This window comes from Hemiscyllium ocellatum, chromosome 3 (genome assembly GCF_020745735.1).
Source record: "Hemiscyllium ocellatum isolate sHemOce1 chromosome 3, sHemOce1.pat.X.cur, whole genome shotgun sequence".
In the NCBI taxonomy this organism is placed as follows: Eukaryota; Metazoa; Chordata; class Chondrichthyes; order Orectolobiformes; family Hemiscylliidae; genus Hemiscyllium; species Hemiscyllium ocellatum.
Window position 1 is genome coordinate 16,571,265 of NC_083403.1, and position 17,500 is coordinate 16,588,764.

The 17,500-nt window shown below is 51.9% G+C and overlaps 9 non-coding genes and 1 pseudogene across 9 annotated transcripts; all 10 read left to right on the forward strand.

The window, feature by feature from the left end:
* Nucleotides 1-1,189: 1,189 nt before the first annotated feature.
* LOC132809787 (5S ribosomal RNA) lies at nucleotides 1,190-1,308 on the forward strand. Its single transcript, XR_009642537.1, has one exon. It is a non-coding gene; the product is annotated as a 5S ribosomal RNA (ribosomal RNA).
* A 1,544-nt stretch (nucleotides 1,309-2,852) lies between these two features.
* Nucleotides 2,853-2,971, forward strand: LOC132809798 (5S ribosomal RNA). The gene has a single exon (XR_009642548.1). It is a non-coding gene; the product is annotated as a 5S ribosomal RNA (ribosomal RNA).
* A 1,548-nt stretch (nucleotides 2,972-4,519) lies between these two features.
* On the forward strand, nucleotides 4,520-4,628 carry LOC132808923 (5S ribosomal RNA; annotated as a pseudogene).
* Nucleotides 4,629-6,175: 1,547 nt separating this feature from the next.
* Nucleotides 6,176-6,294, forward strand: LOC132808363 (5S ribosomal RNA). Its single transcript, XR_009642071.1, has one exon. It is a non-coding gene; the product is annotated as a 5S ribosomal RNA (ribosomal RNA).
* Nucleotides 6,295-7,829: 1,535 nt separating this feature from the next.
* LOC132808635 (5S ribosomal RNA) lies at nucleotides 7,830-7,948 on the forward strand. The gene has a single exon (XR_009642129.1). It is a non-coding gene; the product is annotated as a 5S ribosomal RNA (ribosomal RNA).
* Nucleotides 7,949-9,485: 1,537 nt separating this feature from the next.
* LOC132808586 (5S ribosomal RNA) lies at nucleotides 9,486-9,604 on the forward strand. The gene has a single exon (XR_009642120.1). It is a non-coding gene; the product is annotated as a 5S ribosomal RNA (ribosomal RNA).
* A 1,532-nt stretch (nucleotides 9,605-11,136) lies between these two features.
* Nucleotides 11,137-11,255, forward strand: LOC132809809 (5S ribosomal RNA). The gene has a single exon (XR_009642559.1). It is a non-coding gene; the product is annotated as a 5S ribosomal RNA (ribosomal RNA).
* Nucleotides 11,256-12,793: 1,538 nt separating this feature from the next.
* LOC132809819 (5S ribosomal RNA) lies at nucleotides 12,794-12,912 on the forward strand. The gene has a single exon (XR_009642562.1). It is a non-coding gene; the product is annotated as a 5S ribosomal RNA (ribosomal RNA).
* A 1,550-nt stretch (nucleotides 12,913-14,462) lies between these two features.
* LOC132809828 (5S ribosomal RNA) lies at nucleotides 14,463-14,581 on the forward strand. The gene has a single exon (XR_009642563.1). It is a non-coding gene; the product is annotated as a 5S ribosomal RNA (ribosomal RNA).
* A 1,534-nt stretch (nucleotides 14,582-16,115) lies between these two features.
* LOC132808370 (5S ribosomal RNA) lies at nucleotides 16,116-16,234 on the forward strand. Its single transcript, XR_009642075.1, has one exon. It is a non-coding gene; the product is annotated as a 5S ribosomal RNA (ribosomal RNA).
* Nucleotides 16,235-17,500: the final 1,266 nt, after the last annotated feature.

Consider the following 17,500-nt stretch of genomic DNA (forward strand, 5'->3'; position numbering starts at 1 on the left):
GTAACCCTTGATTCCACTATCCTTGAGAGCTCTATGCAACTCTTTCTTAAATGAATCCAGAGACTGGGCCTCCACTGCCCTCTGGGGCAGAGCATTCCACACAGCCACCACTCTCTGGGTGAAGAAGTTTCTCCTCATCTCTGTCCTAAATGGTCTACCCCGTATTTTTAAGCAGTGTCCTCTGTTTCGGCACTCACCCAGCAGCGGAAACATGTTTCCTGCCGCCAGAGTGTCCAATCCTTTGATGATCTGAAATGTCTCAATCAGATCCCCTCTCAGTCTTCTAAACTCGAGGGTACACACAAGCCCAGTCGCTCCAGTCTTTCAGTGTAAGGTAATCCCGCCAGTCCAGGAATTGACCTGGTGAACCTACGCTGCATTCCCTCAATAGCCAGAATCAAATCTGGAGAGCAGAACTGCACACAGTACTCCAGGTGTGGTCTCACCAGGGCCCTGTACAGCTGCAAAAGAACCTCTTTGCTTCTATACTCCATCCCTCTTGTTATGAAGGCCAGCATGCTATGAGCCTTCTTCACTACCTGCTGTACCTGCATGCTTACCTTCATTGAGTGGTGTACAGGAACCCCCAGATCTCTCTGTCCTGCCCCTTGACCTAAATTGATTCCATTTAGGTAGTAATCTGCCTTGCACCAAAGTGGGTAACCATTGATTTATCCACATTAAATTGCATCTGGCCACTCACCTAACTTGTCCAGGTCACCCTGTAATCTGCTAACATCCTGATGACATTTCACCCTGCCAGCCAGCTTAGTATCATCAGCAAATTTGCTAATGTTATGGCTAATAGCATCTTGTAGATGGTTAAGATATATGGTAAAAAGCTGCGGTGCCAGTAGTGATCCCTGCGGTACCCCCCTGGCCACTGCCTGCCATTGGGAAAGGGAGGCGTGGAGGAGTGCGGAAGGATGAGAGAATGCAGGCTGCAGCCTTATGAAGCAGGGGGAGGGCTTGCAGTTGGCCTGCGTGGGGATGTGGGAGACTACAGGAGCCTGGTGGGCAAGGGCTGGCTGAAAGGCAGCTGGAGGGACGGAGGGAGGGAAGCACGCACAGAGGAGGAAGAGCAAAGAGAAAAGAGAAAAAAAAAACAAAGGGGATAAAGAGAAAGAGCAGCAAAGAAAATGTGGCTGGCCAGCACGCCTTGAAGTAGGGAGAAAAGGAAGGGGCCGGTGCCTACGGCCATACTAGTCTGAAAACGCCCGATCTCGTCTGATCTCGGAAGCTAAGCAGACTCAGGCCTGGTTAGTACTTGGATGGGAGACCGCCTGGGAATACCAGGTGCAGTAGGCTTTTTCCGCCAGCAGGGGCTGCTCAAGTCACCCCTCTGCACTTGTGTTGTGCCACGCAATGGAGCGGCAGGTTATTTTTGCTGCTGCTGCTGCTGCTGCTGCTGCTGCTGCTGCTGTGCCGGCCATCAGTCGCCTGCAGGCACCAGACAGGGAGGGGAGGAGAGCGGAGCGCTGCCGAAATCAGCGAGAAAGACGGAAAGAAAGGGATTGGGGCTGCACGCTGTCTGAGGGTGGCAGTCAGGAAAGGAGGACAATAGGTGCAGGAGTTGGCCATTCTGCCTTTCGAGCCTGCACCACCATTCAATATGATCATGGCTGATCATCCCTAATCAGTATCCTGTTCCTGCCTTATCTCCGTAACCCTTGATTCCACTATCCTTGAGAGCTCTATGCAACTCTTTCTTAAATGAATCCAGAGACTGGGCCTCCACTGCCCTCTGGGGCAGAGCATTCCACACAGCCACCACTCTCTGGGTGAAGAAGTTTCTCCTCATCTCTGTCCTAAATGGTCTACCCCGTATTTTTAAGCAGTGTCCTCTGTTTCGGCACTCACCCAGCAGCGGAAACATGTTTCCTGCCGCCAGAGTGTCCAATCCTTTGATGATCTGAAATGTCTCAATCAGATCCCCTCTCAGTCTTCTAAACTCGAGGGTACACACAAGCCCAGTCGCTCCAGTCTTTCAGTGTAAGGTAATCCCGCCAGTCCAGGAATTGACCTGGTGAACCTACGCAGCATTCCCTCAATAGCCAGAATCAAATCTGGAGAGCAGAACTGCACACAGTACTCCAGGTGTGGTCTCACCAGGGCCCTGTACAGCTGCAAAAGAACCTCTTTGCTTCTATACTCCATCCCTCTTGTTATGAAGGCCAGCATGCTATGAGCCTTCTTCACTACCTGCTGTACCTGCATGCTTACCTTCATTGAGTGGTGTACAGGAACCCCCAGATCTCTCTGTCCTGCCCCTTGACCTAAATTGATTGCATTTAGGTAGTAATCTGCCTTGCACCAAAGTGGGTAACCATTGATTTATCCACATTAAATTGCATCTGGCCACTCACCTAACTTGTCCAGGTCACCCTGTAATCTGCTAACATCCTGATGACATTTCACCCTGCCAGCCAGCTTAGTATCATCAGCAAATTTGCTAATGTTATGGCTAATAGCATCTTGTAGATGGTTAAGATATATGGTAAAAAGCTGCGGTGCCAGTAGTGATCCCTGCGGTACCCCCCTGGCCACTGCCTGCCATTGGGAAAGGGAGGCGTGGAGGAGTGCGGAAGGATGAGAGAATGCAGGCTGCAGCCTTATGAAGCAGGGGGAGGGCTTGCAGTTGGCCTGCGTGGGGATGTGGGAGACTACAGGAGCCTGGTGGGCAAGGGCTGGCTGAAAGGCAGCTGGAGGGACGGAGGGAGGGAAGCACGCACAGAGGAGGAAGAGCAAAGAGAAAAGAGAAAAAAAAAACAAAGGGGATAAAGAGAAAGAGCAGCAAAGAAAATGTGGCTGGCCAGCACGCCTTGAAGTAGGGAGAAAAGGAAGGGGCCGGTGCCTACGGCCATACTAGTCTGAAAACGCCCGATCTCGTCTGATCTCGGAAGCTAAGCAGACTCAGGCCTGGTTAGTACTTGGATGGGAGACCGCCTGGGAATACCAGGTGCAGTAGGCTTTTTCCGCCAGCAGGGGCTGCTCAAGTCACCCCTCTGCACTTGTGTTGTGCCACGCAATGGAGCGGCAGGTTATTTTTGCTGCTGCTGCTGCTGCTGCTGCTGCTGCTGCTGCTGCTGCTGCCGGCCATCAGTCGCCTGCAGGCACCAGACAGGGAGGGGAGGAGAGCGGAGCGCTGCCGAAATCAGCGAGAAAGACGGAAAGAAAGGGATTGGGGCTGCACGCTGTCTGAGGGTGGCAGTCAGGAAAGGAGGACAATAGGTGCAGGAGTTGGCCATTCTGCCTTTCGAGCCTGCACCACCATTCAATATGATCATGGCTGATCATCCCTAATCAGTATCCTGTTCCTGCCTTATCTCCGTAACCCTTGATTCCACTATCCTTGAGAGCTCTATGCAACTCTTTCTTAAATGAATCCAGAGACTGGGCCTCCACTGCCCTCTGGGGCAGAGCATTCCACACAGCCACCACTCTCTGGGTGAAGAAGTTTCTCCTCATCTCTGTCCTAAATGGTCTACCCCGTATTTTTAAGCAGTGTCCTCTGTTTCGGCACTCACCCAGCAGCGGAAACATGTTTCCTGCCGCCAGAGTGTCCAATCCTTTGATGATCTGAAATGTCTCAATCAGATCCCCTCTCAGTCTTCTAAACTCGAGGGTACACACAAGCCCAGTCGCTCCAGTCTTTCAGTGTAAGGTAATCCCGCCAGTCCAGGAATTGACCTGGTGAACCTACGCTGCATTCCCTCAATAGCCAGAATCAAATCTGGAGAGCAGAACTGCACACAGTACTCCAGGTGTGGTCTCACCAGGGCCCTGTACAGCTGCAAAAGAACCTCTTTGCTTCTATACTCCATCCCTCTTGTTATGAAGGCCAGCATGCTATGAGCCTTCTTCACTACCTGCTGTACCTGCATGCTTACCTTCATTGAGTGGTGTACAGGAACCCCCAGATCTCTCTGTCCTGCCCCTTGACCTAAATTGATTGCATTTAGGTAGTAATCTGCCTTGCACCAAAGTGGGTAACCATTGATTTATCCACATTAAATTGCATCTGGCCACTCACCTAACTTGTCCAGGTCACCCTGTAATCTGCTAACATCCTGATGACATTTCACCCTGCCAGCCAGCTTAGTATCATCAGCAAATTTGCTAATGTTATGGCTAATAGCATCTTGTAGATGGTTAAGATATATGGTAAAAAGCTGCGGTGCCAGTAGTGATCCCTGCGGTACCCCCCTGGCCACTGCCTGCCATTGGGAAAGGGAGGCGTGGAGGAGTGCGGAAGGATGAGAGAATGCAGGCTGCAGCCTTATGAAGCAGGGGGAGGGCTTGCAGTTGGCCTGCGTGGGGATGTGGGAGACTACAGGAGCCTGGTGGGCAAGGGCTGGCTGAAAGGCAGCTGGAGGGACGGAGGGAGGGAAGCACGCACAGAGGAGGAAGAGCAAAGAGAAAAGAGAAAAAAAAAACAAAGGGGATAAAGAGAAAGAGCAGCAAAGAAAATGTGGCTGGCCAGCACGCCTTGAAGTAGGGAGAAAAGGAAGGGGCTGGTGCCTACGGCCATACTAGTCTGAAAACGCCTGATCTCGGAAGCTAAGCAGACTCAGGCCTGGTTAGTACTTGGATGGGAGACCGCCTGGGAATACCAGGTGCAGTAGGCTTTTTCCGCCAGCAGGGGCTGCTCAAGTCACCCCTCTGCACTTGTGTTGTGCCACGCAATGGAGCGGCAGGTTATTTTTGCTGCTGCTGCTGCTGCTGCTGCTGCTGCTGCTGCTGCTGTGCCGGCCATCAGTCGCCTGCAGGCACCAGACAGGGAGGGGAGGAGAGCGGAGCGCTGCCGAAATCAGCGAGAAAGACGGAAAGAAAGGGATTGGGGCTGCACGCTGTCTGAGGGTGGCAGTCAGGAAAGGAGGACAATAGGTGCAGGAGTTGGCCATTCTGCCTTTCGAGCCTGCACCACCATTCAATATGATCATGGCTGATCATCCCTAATCAGTATCCTGTTCCTGCCTTATCTCCGTAACCCTTGATTCCACTATCCTTGAGAGCTCTATGCAACTCTTTCTTAAATGAATCCAGAGACTGGGCCTCCACTGCCCTCTGGGGCAGAGCATTCCACACAGCCACCACTCTCTGGGTGAAGAAGTTTCTCCTCATCTCTGTCCTAAATGGTCTACCCCGTATTTTTAAGCAGTGTCCTCTGTTTCGGCACTCACCCAGCAGCGGAAACATGTTTCCTGCCGCCAGAGTGTCCAATCCTTTGATGATCTGAAATGTCTCAATCAGATCCCCTCTCAGTCTTCTAAACTCGAGGGTACACACAAGCCCAGTCGCTCCAGTCTTTCAGTGTAAGGTAATCCCGCCAGTCCAGGAATTGACCTGGTGAACCTACGCTGCATTCCCTCAATAGCCAGAATCAAATCTGGAGAGCAGAACTGCACACAGTACTCCAGGTGTGGTCTCACCAGGGCCCTGTACAGCTGCAAAAGAACCTCTTTGCTTCTATACTCCATCCCTCTTGTTATGAAGGCCAGCATGCTATGAGCCTTCTTCACTACCTGCTGTACCTGCATGCTTACCTTCATTGAGTGGTGTACAGGAACCCCCAGATCTCTCTGTCCTGCCCCTTGACCTAAATTGATTCCATTTAGGTAGTAATCTGCCTTGCACCAAAGTGGGTAACCATTGATTTATCCACATTAAATTGCATCTGGCCACTCACCTAACTTGTCCAGGTCACCCTGTAATCTGCTAACATCCTGATGACATTTCACCCTGCCAGCCAGCTTAGTATCATCAGCAAATTTGCTAATGTTATGGCTAATAGCATCTTGTAGATGGTTAAGATATATGGTAAAAAGCTGCGGTGCCAGTAGTGATCCCTGCGGTACCCCCCTGGCCACTGCCTGCCATTGGGAAAGGGAGGCGTGGAGGAGTGCGGAAGGATGAGAGAATGCAGGCTGCAGCCTTATGAAGCAGGGGGAGGGCTTGCAGTTGGCCTGCGTGGGGATGTGGGAGACTACAGGAGCCTGGTGGGCAAGGGCTGGCTGAAAGGCAGCTGGAGGGACGGAGGGAGGGAAGCACGCACAGAGGAGGAAGAGCAAAGAGAAAAGAGAAAAAAAAAACAAAGGGGATAAAGAGAAAGAGCAGCAAAGAAAATGTGGCTGGCCAGCACGCCTTGAAGTAGGGAGAAAAGGAAGGGGCCGGTGCCTACGGCCATACTAGTCTGAAAACGCCTGATCTCGTCTGATCTCGGAAGCTAAGCAGACTCAGGCCTGGTTAGTACTTGGATGGGAGACCGCCTGGGAATACCAGGTGCAGTAGGCTTTTTCCGCCAGCAGGGGCTGCTCAAGTCACCCCTCTGCACTTGTGTTGTGCCACGCAATGGAGCGGCAGGTTATTTTTGCTGCTGCTGCTGCTGCTGCTGCTGCTGTGCCGGCCATCAGTCGCCTGCAGGCACCAGACAGGGAGGGGAGGAGAGCGGAGCGCTGCCGAAATCAGCGAGAAAGACGGAAAGAAAGGGATTGGGGCTGCACGCTGTCTGAGGGTGGCAGTCAGGAAAGGAGGACAATAGGTGCAGGAGTTGGCCATTCTGCCTTTCGAGCCTGCACCACCATTCAATATGATCATGGCTGATCATCCCTAATCAGTATCCTGTTCCTGCCTTATCTCCGTAACCCTTGATTCCAGTATCCTTGAGAGCTCTATGCAACTCTTTCTTAAATGAATCCAGAGACTGGGCCTCCACTGCCCTCTGGGGCAGAGCATTCCACACAGCCACCACTCTCTGGGTGAAGAAGTTTCTCCTCATCTCTGTCCTAAATGGTCTACCCCGTATTTTTAAGCAGTGTCCTCTGTTTCGGCACTCACCCAGCAGCGGAAACATGTTTCCTGCCGCCAGAGTGTCCAATCCTTTGATGATCTGAAATGTCTCAATCAGATCCCCTCTCAGTCTTCTAAACTCGAGGGTACACACAAGCCCAGTCGCTCCAGTCTTTCAGTGTAAGGTAATCCCGCCAGTCCAGGAATTGACCTGGTGAACCTACGCTGCATTCCCTCAATAGCCAGAATCAAATCTGGAGAGCAGAACTGCACACAGTACTCCAGGTGTGGTCTCACCAGGGCCCTGTACAGCTGCAAAAGAACCTCTTTGCTTCTATACTCCATCCCTCTTGTTATGAAGGCCAGCATGCTATTAGCCTTCTTCACTACCTGCTGTACCTGCATGCTTACCTTCATTGAGTGGTGTACAGGAACCCCCAGATCTCTCTGTCCTGCCCCTTGACCTAAATTGATTCCATTTAGGTAGTAATCTGCCTTGCACCAAAGTGGGTAACCATTGATTTATCCACATTAAATTGCATCTGGCCACTCACCTAACTTGTCCAGGTCACCCTGTAATCTGCTAACATCCTGATGACATTTCACCCTGCCAGCCAGCTTAGTATCATCAGCAAATTTGCTAATGTTATGGCTAATAGCATCTTGTAGATGGTTAAGATATATGGTAAAAAGCTGCGGTGCCAGTAGTGATCCCTGCGGTACCCCCCTGGCCACTGCCTGCCATTGGGAAAGGGAGGCGTGGAGGAGTGCGGAAGGATGAGAGAATGCAGGCTGCAGCCTTATGAAGCAGGGGGAGGGCTTGCAGTTGGCCTGCGTGGGGATGTGGGAGACTACAGGAGCCTGGTGGGCAAGGGCTGGCTGAAAGGCAGCTGGAGGGACGGAGGGAGGGAAGCACGCACAGAGGAGGAAGAGCAAAGAGAAAAGAGAAAAAAAAAACAAAGGGGATAAAGAGAAAGAGCAGCAAAGAAAATGTGGCTGGCCAGCACGCCTTGAAGTAGGGAGAAAAGGAAGGGGCCGGTGCCTACGGCCATAGTAGTCTGAAAACGCCCGATCTCGTCTGATCTCGGAAGCTAAGCAGACTCAGGCCTGGTTAGTACTTGGATGGGAGACCGCCTGGGAATACCAGGTGCAGTAGGCTTTTTCCGCCAGCAGGGGCTGCTCAAGTCACCCCTCTGCACTTGTGTTGTGCCACGCAATGGAGCGGCAGGTTATTTTTGCTGCTGCTGCTGCTGCTGCTGCTGTGCCGGCCATCAGTCGCCTGCAGGCACCAGACAGGGAGGGGAGGAGAGCGGAGCGCTGCCGAAATCAGCGAGAAAGACGGAAAGAAAGGGATTGGGGCTGCACGCTGTCTGAGGGTGGCAGTCAGGAAAGGAGGACAATAGGTGCAGGAGTTGGCCATTCTGCCTTTCGAGCCTGCACCACCATTCAATATGATCATGGCTGATCATCCCTAATCAGTATCCTGTTCCTGCCTTATCTCCGTAACCCTTGATTCCACTATCCTTGAGAGCTCTATGCAACTCTTTCTTAAATGAATCCAGAGACTGGGCCTCCACTGCCCTCTGGGGCAGAGCATTCCACACAGCCACCACTCTCTGGGTGAAGAAGTTTCTCCTCATCTCTGTCCTAAATGGTCTACCCCGTATTTTTAAGCAGTGTCCTCTGTTTCGGCACTCACCCAGCAGCGGAAACATGTTTCCTGCCGCCAGAGTGTCCAATCCTTTGATGATCTGAAATGTCTCAATCAGATCCCCTCTCAGTCTTCTAAACTCGAGGGTACACACAAGCCCAGTCGCTCCAGTCTTTCAGTGTAAGGTAATCCCGCCAGTCCAGTCCAGGAATTGACCTGGTGAACCTACGCTGCATTCCCTCAATAGCCAGAATCAAATCTGGAGAGCAGAACTGCACACAGTACTCCAGGTGTGGTCTCACCAGGGCCCTGTACAGCTGCAAAAGAACCTCTTTGCTTCTATACTCCATCCCTCTTGTTATGAAGGCCAGCATGCTATTAGCCTTCTTCACTACCTGCTGTACCTGCATGCTTACCTTCATTGAGTGGTGTACAGGAACCCCCAGATCTCTCTGTCCTGCCCCTTGACCTAAATTGATTCCATTTAGGTAGTAATCTGCCTTGCACCAAAGTGGGTAACCATTGATTTATCCACATTAAATTGCATCTGGCCACTCACCTAACTTGTCCAGGTCACCCTGTAATCTGCTAACATCCTGATGACATTTCACCCTGCCAGCCAGCTTAGTATCATCAGCAAATTTGCTAATGTTATGGCTAATAGCATCTTGTAGATGGTTAAGATATATGGTAAAAAGCTGCGGTGCCAGTAGTGATCCCTGCGGTACCCCCCTGGCCACTGCCTGCCATTGGGAAAGGGAGGCGTGGAGGAGTGCGGAAGGATGAGAGAATGCAGGCTGCAGCCTTATGAAGCAGGGGGAGGGCTTGCAGTTGGCCTGCGTGGGGATGTGGGAGACTACAGGAGCCTGGTGGGCAAGGGCTGGCTGAAAGGCAGCTGGAGGGACGGAGGGAGGGAAGCACGCACAGAGGAGGAAGAGCAAAGAGAAAAGAGAAAAAAAAAACAAAGGGGATAAAGAGAAAGAGCAGCAAAGAAAATGTGGCTGGCCAGCACGCCTTGAAGTAGGGAGAAAAGGAATGGGCCGGTGCCTACGGCCATACTAGTCTGAAAACGGCCGATCTCGTCTGATCTCGGAAGCTAAGCAGACTCAGGCCTGGTTAGTACTTGGATGGGAGACCGCCTGGGAATACCAGGTGCAGTAGGCTTTTTCCGCCAGCAGGGGCTGCTCAAGTCACCCCTCTGCACTTGTGTTGTGCCACGCAATGGAGCGGCAGGTTATTTTTGCTGCTGCTGCTGCTGCTGCTGCTGTGCCGGCCATCAGTCGCCTGCAGGCACCAGACAGGGAGGGGAGGAGAGCGGAGCGCTGCCGAAATCAGCGAGAAAGACGGAAAGAAAGGGATTGGGGCTGCACGCTGTCTGAGGGTGGCAGTCAGGAAAGGAGGACAATAGGTGCAGGAGTTGGCCATTCTGCCTTTCGAGCCTGCACCACCATTCAATATGATCATGGCTGATCATCCCTAATCAGTATCCTGTTCCTGCCTTATCTCCGTAACCCTTGATTCCACTATCCTTGAGAGCTCTATGCAACTCTTTCTTAAATGAATCCAGAGACTGGGCCTCCACTGCCCTCTGGGGCAGAGCATTCCACACAGCCACCACTCTCTGGGTGAAGAAGTTTCTCCTCATCTCTGTCCTAAATGGTCTACCCCGTATTTTTAAGCAGTGTCCTCTGTTTCGGCACTCACCCAGCAGCGGAAACATGTTTCCTGCCGCCAGAGTGTCCAATCCTTTGATGATCTGAAATGTCTCAATCAGATCCCCTCTCAGTCTTCTAAACTCGAGGGTACACACAAGCCCAGTCGCTCCAGTCTTTCAGTGTAAGGTAATCCCGCCAGTCCAGGAATTGACCTGGTGAACCTACGCTGCATTCCCTCAATAGCCAGAATCAAATCTGGAGAGCAGAACTGCACACAGTACTCCAGGTGTGGTCTCACCAGGGCCCTGTACAGCTGCAAAAGAACCTCTTTGCTTCTATACTCCATCCCTCTTGGTATGAAGGCCAGCATGCTATGAGCCTTCTTCACTACCTGCTGTACCTGCATGCTTACCTTCATTGAGTGGTGTACAGGAACCCCCAGATCTCTCTGTCCTGCCCCTTGACCTAAATTGATTGCATTTAGGTAGTAATCTGCCTTGCACCAAAGTGGGTAACCATTGATTTATCCACATTAAATTGCATCTGGCCACTCACCTAACTTGTCCAGGTCACCCTGTAATCTGCTAACATCCTGATGACATTTCACCCTGCCAGCCAGCTTAGTATCATCAGCAAATTTGCTAATGTTATGGCTAATAGCATCTTGTAGATGGTTAAGATATATGGTAAAAAGCTGCGGTGCCAGTAGTGATCCCTGCGGTACCCCCCTGGCCACTGCCTGCCATTGGGAAAGGGAGGCGTGGAGGAGTGCGGAAGGATGAGAGAATGCAGGCTGCAGCCTTATGAAGCAGGGGGAGGGCTTGCAGTTGGCCTGCGTGGGGATGTGGGAGACTACAGGAGCCTGGTGGGCAAGGGCTGGCTGAAAGGCAGCTGGAGGGACGGAGGGAGGGAAGCACGCACAGAGGAGGAAGAGCAAAGAGAAAAGAGAAAAAAAAAACAAAGGGGATAAAGAGAAAGAGCAGCAAAGAAAATGTGGCTGGCCAGCACGCCTTGAAGTAGGGAGAAAAGGAAGGGGCTGGTGCCTACGGCCATACTAGTCTGAAAACGCCCGATCTCGTCTGATCTCGGAAGCTAAGCAGACTCAGGCCTGGTTAGTACTTGGATGGGAGACCGCCTGGGAATACCAGGTGCAGTAGGCTTTTTCCGCCAGCAGGGGCTGCTCAAGTCACCCCTCTGCACTTGTGTTGTGCCACGCAATGGAGCGGCAGGTTATTTTTGCTGCTGCTGCTGCTGCTGCTGCTGCTGCTGTGCCGGCCATCAGTCGCCTGCAGGCACCAGACAGGGAGGGGAGGAGAGCGGAGCGCTGCCGAAATCAGCGAGAAAGACGGAAAGAAAGGGATTGGGGCTGCACGCTGTCTGAGGGTGGCAGTCAGGAAAGGAGGACAATAGGTGCAGGAGTTGGCCATTCTGCCTTTCGAGCCTGCACCACCATTCAATATGATCATGGCTGATCATCCCTAATCAGTATCCTGTTCCTGCCTTATCTCCGTAACCCTTGATTCCACTATCCTTGAGAGCTCTATGCAACTCTTTCTTAAATGAATCCAGAGACTGGGCCTCCACTGCCCTCTGGGGCAGAGCATTCCACACAGCCACCACTCTCTGGGTGAAGAAGTTTCTCCTCATCTCTGTCCTAAATGGTCTACCCCGTATTTTTAAGCAGTGTCCTCTGTTTCGGCACTCACCCAGCAGCGGAAACATGTTTCCTGCCGCCAGAGTGTCCAATCCTTTGATGATCTGAAATGTCTCAATCAGATCCCCTCTCAGTCTTCTAAACTCGAGGGTACACACAAGCCCAGTCGCTCCAGTCTTTCAGTGTAAGGTAATCCCGCCAGTCCAGGAATTGACCTGGTGAACCTACGCTGCATTCCCTCAATAGCCAGAATCAAATCTGGAGAGCAGAACTGCACACAGTACTCCAGGTGTGGTCTCACCAGGGCCCTGTACAGCTGCAAAAGAACCTCTTTGCTTCTATACTCCATCCCTCTTGTTATGAAGGCCAGCATGCTATGAGCCTTCTTCACTACCTGCTGTACCTGCATGCTTACCTTCATTGAGTGGTGTACAGGAACCCCCAGATCTCTCTGTCCTGCCCCTTGACCTAAATTGATTGCATTTAGGTAGTAATCTGCCTTGCACCAAAGTGGGTAACCATTGATTTATCCACATTAAATTGCATCTGGCCACTCACCTAACTTGTCCAGGTCACCCTGTAATCTGCTAACATCCTGATGACATTTCACCCTGCCAGCCAGCTTAGTATCATCAGCAAATTTGCTAATGTTATGGCTAATAGCATCTTGTAGATGGTTAAGATATATGGTAAAAAGCTGCGGTGCCAGTAGTGATCCCTGCGGTACCCCCCTGGCCACTGCCTGCCATTGGGAAAGGGAGGCGTGGAGGAGTGCGGAAGGATGAGAGAATGCAGGCTGCAGCCTTATGAAGCAGGGGGAGGGCTTGCAGTTGGCCTGCGTGGGGATGTGGGAGACTACAGGAGCCTGGTGGGCAATGCCCGGCTGAAAGGCAGCTGGAGGGACGGAGGGAGGGAAGCACGCACAGAGGAGGAAGAGCAAAGAGAAAAGAGAAAAAAAAAACAAAGGGGATAAAGAGAAAGAGCAGCAAAGAAAATGTGGCTGGCCAGCACGCCTTGAAGTAGGGAGAAAAGGAAGGGGCTGGTGCCTACGGCCATACTAGTCTGAAAACGCCCGATCTCGTCTGATCTCGGAAGCTAAGCAGACTCAGGCCTGGTTAGTACTTGGATGGGAGACCGCCTGGGAATACCAGGTGCAGTAGGCTTTTTCCGCCAGCAGGGGCTGCTCAAGTCACCCCTCTGCACTTGTGTTGTGCCACGCAATGGAGCGGCAGGTTATTTTTTGCTGCTGCTGCTGCTGCTGCTGCTGCTGCTGCTGCTGTGCCGGCCATCAGTCGCCTGCAGGCACCAGACAGGGAGGGGAGGAGAGCGGAGCGCTGCCGAAATCAGCGAGAAAGACGGAAAGAAAGGGATTGGGGCTGCACGCTGTCTGAGGGTGGCAGTCAGGAAAGGAGGACAATAGGTGCAGGAGTTGGCCATTCTGCCTTTCGAGCCTGCACCACCATTCAATATGATCATGGCTGATCATCCTTAATCAGTATCCTGTTCCTGCCTTATCTCCGTAACCCTTGATTCCACTATCCTTGAGAGCTCTATGCAACTCTTTCTTAAATGAATCCAGAGACTGGGCCTCCACTGCCCTCTGGGGCAGAGCATTCCACACAGCCACCACTCTCTGGGTGAAGAAGTTTCTCCTCATCTCTGTCCTAAATGGTCTACCCCGTATTTTTAAGCAGTGTCCTCTGTTTCGGCACTCACCCAGCAGCGGAAACATGTTTCCTGCCGCCAGAGTGTCCAATCCTTTGATGATCTGAAATGTCTCAATCAGATCCCCTCTCAGTCTTCTAAACTCGAGGGTACACACAAGCCCAGTCGCTCCAGTCTTTCAGTGTAAGGTAATCCCGCCAGTCCAGTCCAGGAATTGACCTGGTGAACCTACGCTGCATTCCCTCAATAGCCAGAATCAAATCTGGAGAGCAGAACTGCACACAGTACTCCAGGTGTGGTCTCACCAGGGCCCTGTACAGCTGCAAAAGAACCTCTTTGCTTCTATACTCCATCCCTCTTGTTATGAAGGCCAGCATGCTATGAGCCTTCTTCACTACCTGCTGTACCTGCATGCTTACCTTCATTGAGTGGTGTACAGGAACCCCCAGATCTCTCTGTCCTGCCCCTTGACCTAAATTGATTCCATTTAGGTAGTAATCTGCCTTGCACCAAAGTGGGTAACCATTGATTTATCCACATTAAATTGCATCTGGCCACTCACCTAACTTGTCCAGGTCACCCTGTAATCTGCTAACATCCTGATGACATTTCACCCTGCCAGCCAGCTTAGTATCATCAGCAAATTTGCTAATGTTATGGCTAATAGCATCTTGTAGATGGTTAAGATATATGGTAAAAAGCTGCGGTGCCAGTAGTGATCCCTGCGGTACCCCCCTGGCCACTGCCTGCCATTGGGAAAGGGAGGCGTGGAGGAGTGCGGAAGGATGAGAGAATGCAGGCTGCAGCCTTATGAAGCAGGGGGAGGGCTTGCAGTTGGCCTGCGTGGGGATGTGGGAGACTACAGGAGCCTGGTGGGCAAGGGCTGGCTGAAAGGCAGCTGGAGGGACGGAGGGAGGGAAGCACGCACAGAGGAGGAAGAGCAAAGAGAAAAGAGAAAAAAAAAACAAAGGGGATAAAGAGAAAGAGCAGCAAAGAAAATGTGGCTGGCCAGCACGCCTTGAAGTAGGGAGAAAAGGAAGGGGCTGGTGCCTACGGCCATACTAGTCTGAAAACGCCCGATCTCGTCTGATCTCGGAAGCTAAGCAGACTCAGGCCTGGTTAGTACTTGGATGGGAGACCGCCTGGGAATACCAGGTGCAGTAGGCTTTTTCCGCCAGCAGGGGCTGCTCAAGTCACCCCTCTGCACTTGTGTTGTGCCACGCAATGGAGCGGCAGGTTATTTTTGCTGCTGCTGCTGCTGCTGCTGTGCCGGCCATCAGTCGCCTGCAGGCACCAGACAGGGAGGGGAGGAGAGCGGAGCGCTGCCGAAATCAGCGAGAAAGACGGAAAGAAAGGGATTGGGGCTGCACGCTGTCTGAGGGTGGCAGTCAGGAAAGGAGGACAATAGGTGCAGGAGTTGGCCATTCTGCCTTTCGAGCCTGCACCACCATTCAATATGATCATGGCTGATCATCCCTAATCAGTATCCTGTTCCTGCCTTATCTCCGTAACCCTTGATTCCACTATCCTTGAGAGCTCTATGCAACTCTTTCTTAAATGAATCCAGAGACTGGGCCTCCACTGCCCTCTGGGGCAGAGCATTCCACACAGCCACCACTCTCTGGGTGAAGAAGTTTCTCCTCATCTCTGTCCTAAATGGTCTACCCCGTATTTTTAAGCAGTGTCCTCTGTTTCGGCACTCACCCAGCAGCGGAAACATGTTTCCTGCCGCCAGAGTGTCCAATCCTTTGATGATCTGAAATGTCTCAATCAGATCCCCTCTCAGTCTTCTAAACTCGAGGGTACACACAAGCCCAGTCGCTCCAGTCTTTCAGTGTAAGGTAATCCCGCCAGTCCAGTCCAGGAATTGACCTGGTGAACCTACGCTGCATTCCCTCAATAGCCAGAATCAAATCTGGAGAGCAGAACTGCACACAGTACTCCAGGTGTGGTCTCACCAGGGCCCTGTACAGCTGCAAAAGAACGTCTTTGCTTCTATACTCCATCCCTCTTGTTATGAAGGCCAGCATGCTATTAGCCTTCTTCACTACCTGCTGTACCTGCATGCTTACCTTCATTGAGTGGTGTACAGGAACCCCCAGATCTCTCTGTCCTGCCCCTTGACCTAAATTGATTCCATTTAGGTAGTAATCTGCCTTGCACCAAAGTGGGTAACCATTGATTTATCCACATTAAATTGCATCTGGCCACTCACCTAACTTGTCCAGGTCACCCTGTAATCTGCTAACATCCTGATGACATTTCACCCTGCCAGCCAGCTTAGTATCATCAGCAAATTTGCTAATGTTATGGCTAATAGCATCTTGTAGATGGTTAAGATATATGGTAAAAAGCTGCGGTGCCAGTAGTGATCCCTGCGGTACCCCCCTGGCCACTGCCTGCCATTGGGAAAGGGAGGCGTGGAGGAGTGCGGAAGGATGAGAGAATGCAGGCTGCAGCCTTATGAAGCAGGGGGAGGGCTTGCAGTTGGCCTGCGTGGGGATGTGGGAGACTACAGGAGCCTGGTGGGCAAGGGCTGGCTGAAAGGCAGCTGGAGGGACGGAGGGAGGGAAGCACGCACAGAGGAGGAAGAGCAAAGAGAAAAGAGAAAAAAAAAACAAAGGGGATAAAGAGAAAGAGCAGCAAAGAAAATGTGGCTGGCCAGCACGCCTTGAAGTAGGGAGAAAAGGAAGGGGCCGGTGCCTACGGCCATACTAGTCTGAAAACGCCTGATCTCGTCTGATCTCGGAAGCTAAGCAGACTCAGGCCTGGTTAGTACTTGGATGGGAGACCGCCTGGGAATACCAGGTGCAGTAGGCTTTTTCCGCCAGCAGGGGCTGCTCAAGTCACCCCTCTGCACTTGTGTTGTGCCACGCAATGGAGCGGCAGGTTATTTTTTTGCTGCTGCTGCTGCTGCTGCTGCTGCTGCTGCTGCTGTGCCGGCCATCAGTCGCCTGCAGGCACCAGACAGGGAGGGGAGGAGAGCGGAGCGCTGCCGAAATCAGCGAGAAAGACGGAAAGAAAGGGATTGGGGCTGCACGCTGTCTGAGGGTGGCAGTCAGGAAAGGAGGACAATAGGTGCAGGAGTTGGCCATTCTGCCTTTCGAGCCTGCACCACCATTCAATATGATCATGGCTGATCATCCTTAATCAGTATCCTGTTCCTGCCTTATCTCCGTAACCCTTGATTCCACTATCCTTGAGAGCTCTATGCAACTCTTTCTTAAATGAATCCAGAGACTGGGCCTCCACTGCCCTCTGGGGCAGAGCATTCCACACAGCCACCACTCTCTGGGTGAAGAAGTTTCTCCTCATCTCTGTCCTAAATGGTCTACCCCGTATTTTTAAGCAGTGTCCTCTGTTTCGGCACTCACCCAGCAGCGGAAACATGTTTCCTGCCGCCAGAGTGTCCAATCCTTTGATGATCTGAAATGTCTCAATCAGATCCCCTCTCAGTCTTCTAAACTCGAGGGTACACACAAGCCCAGTCGCTCCAGTCTTTCAGTGTAAGGTAATCCCGCCAGTCCAGGAATTGACCTGGTGAACCTACGCTGCATTCCCTCAATAGCCAGAATCAAATCTGGAGAGCAGAACTGCACACAGTACTCCAGGTGTGGTCTCACCAGGGCCCTGTACAGCTGCAAAAGAACGTCTTTGCTTCTATACTCCATCCCTCTTGTTATGAAGGCCAGCATGCTATTAGCCTTCTTCACTACCTGCTGTACCTGCATGCTTACCTTCATTGAGTGGTGTACAGGAACCCCCAGATCTCTCTGTCCTGCCCCTTGACCTAAATTGATTGCATTTAGGTAGTAATCTGCCTTGCACCAAAGTGGGTAACCATTGATTTATCCACATTAAATTGCATCTGGCCACTCACCTAACTTGTCCAGGTCACCCTGTAATCTGCTAACATCCTGATGACATTTCACCCTGCCAGCCAGCTTAGTATCATCAGCAAATTTGCTAATGTTATGGCTAATAGCATCTTGTAGATGGTTAAGATATATGGTAAAAAGCTGCGGTGCCAGTAGTGATCCCTGCGGTACCCCCCTGGCCACTGCCTGCCATTGGGAAAGGGAGGCG